Source organism: Tupaia chinensis, unplaced genomic scaffold (genome assembly GCF_000334495.1).
Source record: "Tupaia chinensis unplaced genomic scaffold, TupChi_1.0 Scaffold000010_1, whole genome shotgun sequence".
Classification (NCBI taxonomy): Eukaryota; Metazoa; Chordata; class Mammalia; order Scandentia; family Tupaiidae; genus Tupaia; species Tupaia belangeri.
In genome coordinates, this window is record NW_006159440.1 from 720,438 (window position 1) to 724,798 (window position 4,361).

General features: G+C 44.3%; 1 pseudogene; it reads right to left on the reverse strand.

The window, feature by feature from the left end:
- Positions 1–1,127: 1,127 nt before the first annotated feature.
- LOC106733399 (40S ribosomal protein S3a pseudogene) overlaps positions 1,128–4,361 on the reverse strand; it is an 11,194-nt pseudogene continuing 7,960 nt past the window's right edge.

Below are 4,361 nucleotides of genomic sequence, written 5' to 3' on the forward strand. Positions count from 1 at the left end.
TGGAATGGCTGCTTGAATGTGGAGAAGAGCAAGGGGGAAAATACAGAAAACCCCACAAAAGCGAATCCATACAAGGCAGCAATGGGTGACATGACAAGCATTGTGTTCTGGGTGTTCAAATAATATCATTAGAGATCTTTGGCTGCATACAGAAGTCACATACACTGGGTAACTTAAGTCAGGGTAAAACAGTGGGTTTATTGAAAGGCTTCTGGGTAGCTCAGTGAACAGAAAGAAAACACAGTTTGACTGATACTCCGAGGATGTCAGAAACCGGGGCAACAGTATGGTTGCAGCAGGAGAAACTCAAGAACCACCAAAGGAGCCCCACGTCTAACGTCTCCCTTCTGACTAACTTCTGTTCATTGTGTTTCTGCTCAGGAGCAAATCCCTGGGAGACAAGATCTAATTGGCTGAGCTTTAGTCAATGTCCATACCTGTGACCAGGGAATCTCTACCTGGGAACCCCACTGGATGCATATGGAATGGCAGAGAAGATGAAGATGAACTTCTACTTTTTTTTTATTAGAGAGATTTTTTTTTTTTTGAGAGGTTTTTGCTATAGGGCACGTGCGCTCACCAGACAGACAGAGAGAGACATAGAGACAGAAAGCGAGAAATCACCCCCCAGGGGGGATGGTCACACCGCAATCCCTTCTCCTCCATTCTCCTCTCGGGATCTTGGGCACGCACACACATGCGCCCGGTGTGAGTTTTAAGCCACCAGGTCCAGGACGTGAACCGCGGTCAACTACGTGGGAGTCTAGCGACATAGCCATTACGCTAACTGCTGGTTCCCTTATTAGAGAGATTTTTGCTATAGGACACATAAGCTCACTGAAGAGACAGAGAAACAGAAAGCAAGAAGTCACCCCAGGGTGGGGATGGTCATGCGGCAATCCCTTCTCCTCCAGGGATTTTAGGCATGCACGCACATGCGCCTGGCTTGAATTTTAAGCCACCAGGTCTGACACTTGAACCATGCTCAACTATGTGGAAGTCCAGCAACGTAACCGTTCCGCCATCTGCTGGTCCCAAGAAACTGAACTTCTTTTCTTTTCTTTTCTTTTTTTTTTCTAACTGTCACAAATAGGACTTTTTATTTGTCACTATTAAAAGTCTGAATTTTAAACAGATTCTTGGACTGGTGGTTCATATCCATCAGCTTGTTCAACTTTGGCACCCGTCTCATCCCCAGTAGCTTTTCCAGAGCTACTACCTTCACCATGAAGCTCCATGAGTTTTCCCAATTCAAACTTGGGCTTCTTTAGCATTTTGACTTTCCTGACGAAGACATCGTGGAGAGGGTAGATGGACTGGCAAGGCATTTCTATGTCTTTTCCGATGCTGTCTGGGATCAGTTTATTGACCACTTCTTTCAAGTCATTTGTCTGCACCTCCCGGGTCATGATTTCCATCATCTTCTTCCGGATTTGGCAGACCTGCTGATGCTGGGCAGAAGAGGTCTTCCGTATCTGATTGTTGCGTTTTTTAGTAAACCCAGCACAGAAGAGACGAAGCAAATAACCATTGGTAGTCTTGACATTGACATGAGCTTCAATCATGGTCTGCCATTTTTTGACCATGGAACACATTTTGTCACAGGTGAGATCCATGCCATGGAAGTTAGTCAGGCAGTTTTTGCCCTGAACATCCTCAGTAATCAGCTTGAATTTCCTAAATGTGACTTCGTCATTCTGCAGATCTGCAAGGCTCACTTCAAATACACGGCCCTTAAGGCCGTCGGACGCAATTTTGGTTCCTTGAGTCCTGGTAACCAGTGTCTTCCCAATATTTCTTATGTTGAACATGGCAGGTACTTTCATGATGGCAGGTGCTTTCACGTCATATCAATCTTTTTTAGAAAATGGATCAACCACTTTCTTCTTGGCTCCCTTTTTGTCACCTTTCGTAAGACGCTTATTCTTGCCAACCGCCACGGTGCTACTCAGAGAGCCAAAAGGAAGAAACTGAACTTCTAAGGGAAGCCAAGGAATGTAGGGCTGTGTGGTAGACAAAGCAAACTGATGCCCATTCAAGAAGAATGAGAGCAAGTTCTGTAAGAAAGCAGGAAGCTTAAAGGAGAGGGCATCTGTGAAGCACTGAAGGATGGTAAGGGTTCTGGTGGACAGAGATAAGAGATGGGGATTGGAGAGGACTGAATATTCCAGGCAGAAGGAACAGCTTGAACAATGGTTCAGAGACAGGAACAGTGAACTCTTCCAGAGACTATATGAGAATAATTTCACTAGAGCTTGTATGTGAGTAGAGGTAAGAGATAAGGTGGAGGGGATTGAAAATGTTGATTTGGAGCCCTATTAAGAAATTTGAATGAGGAGTTGTTATGGGCTGAAAGGTGCCTTCCCCCATTTCCTGCCCGATTTATATGCTGAAGTCATAACTCCCTATATCAAAGAATGGGACTGCTTTTGGAGATAGGGCCTTACAGAGATAATTAAGTTAAAATGAGGTCATTAGGGTGTGCCATAATCCAATGTGATTGGTGTACTTATTACAAGGGGAAATTGGGACACAGACTGTACACAGGGAAAACTACAGGAAGACAGGGAGATAACAATCTGAAAACCAGAGAGGCCTCAGGAGAAAATGACCCTGCTAACACCTGACTCTTGGACTTCCAGCCTTCTGAACGATGAGAAAATCAAGTTCTGTTGGTTAAGCCACCCAGGCTGCGGTACTTTTGTTAGCCTTAGCGAGGGAATACAGGCATCTTTTCTTATTTAGGAAACAATATGTACCCCTGGAAACTTTTAGAGGGGAATTATGTAATTAGACTTAGGCTTCAGGAAAATGGGTCTAACCATTATATAGAGGTGGAGCAATATGTATAGTCTGGAGGCTGGGAGACCAGTTCTAGGGGACTGCAAAAGTCTTTTGAAAGGTAAATGAAGCTGTTAACTTGAATACCAGCAATGAGTGAGAAGAGACCTGCAGTAACTATGGTAGAAATGGAATTTACAGGGACTAGCAGTTGACGTAATGACTATGTTGCTATGTAGTCAACCACGGTTCGAGAACCGGACCTGGTGGCTTGAACTCATGCCGGGCGCGTGTTCACGCATGCCTAAGATCCTGAGAGGAAAATGGAGGAGAAGGGATTGCGGCGTGGCCATCCTCGGCGGGGGGTGGAGGGGTGGGGGGTGATTTCTCGCTTTCTGTCTTTCTGCCTCTCTCTGTCTTTCTGCTGAGCACACGTGCCCTATAGCAAAAATCTCTCTAAAAAGAAAAAAAAAAGAAAAGAAATGGAATTTACAAGGGTTGATCACAAATTCAGTGTTGGAGTTAAAAAGAGATGAAAGATGTTTTTAGATTTTTCCAGCCTGTTGACTGGGAGAATGGAGTAATACAATAGGAGTCTTTGGGGCCAGCCCATGGCCTGGTAACTAGGGAGCTGGATCCTACATGGCCAACAGCACTGTTCAAGTCCTGGGTCAGGCAGCCTGAAAGGCACATAGCATACACGTGTGCATGCACAGTGGGGCGTAGTTCTGCTACACTTCTCCTCCCTGTTTCTCCATTTTGTCATGATTTTGTGCACACATGTGCATGCACTTGGCATGTTTTTGAAGTCACTGGGAATGGGATTTGGGCTGCAGTCAGTCACGTGGGATCCAGCTCCATTTAACTATTATGCTCCTAGGCCAGCTCCATCCTACTTTTTTTTTTTTAAAGAATTATTTATTTAATTTTATTTATTATTATTAAACTTGGTATAGAGCAACTGTGCTCAACAGAGAAAGACAGAGAGAGAGGAAAAGTGAGAAAGTAAGATGCCAGGTCTGGGACTTGAACTGTGGTCAGCTATGTGGGATTTCAGAGCTTCAACCACTACATTACCTGTTGGCTTCTCCATCCTAATATTCTCATGCATTTCAAAGTAAATTGTTTTAAACACTTGAACACGCCCAACATTAACTAGAGTTTAGTAAGTTTTATTTTTTTTTTTTGTGTGTGTGTGTGTGTGTTTTCTCTTGAGTGAAACTTTATACACAGTGAAACGCACAGATCTTAAGTTTATTTTCCTGTGAGTTTTGACAAATACACCCAAGTGTGTAACACAAGTCTTTATCAAGACATGGAGAATTATTATTGCACCAGAAAGTTCCCCGCATCCTTCTTCCCAGTTAATCCCCACCACAGTTACTACTCCCCACCGCCACCCACCACTTACCCCAGGCAATCACTGTTCTTTTTTCCCGTTACAGATCAGTTTCATCTGTTCGAGAACTTCATGTAAGTGGAACCAGAGTGTGTACTCATGTGTGTCTGGTTTCCTTTGCTGAGCATAATGTCCGTGAGCTTTGTCCACGTCCATGGTCTACCAGGGGCACTGCGGTTCA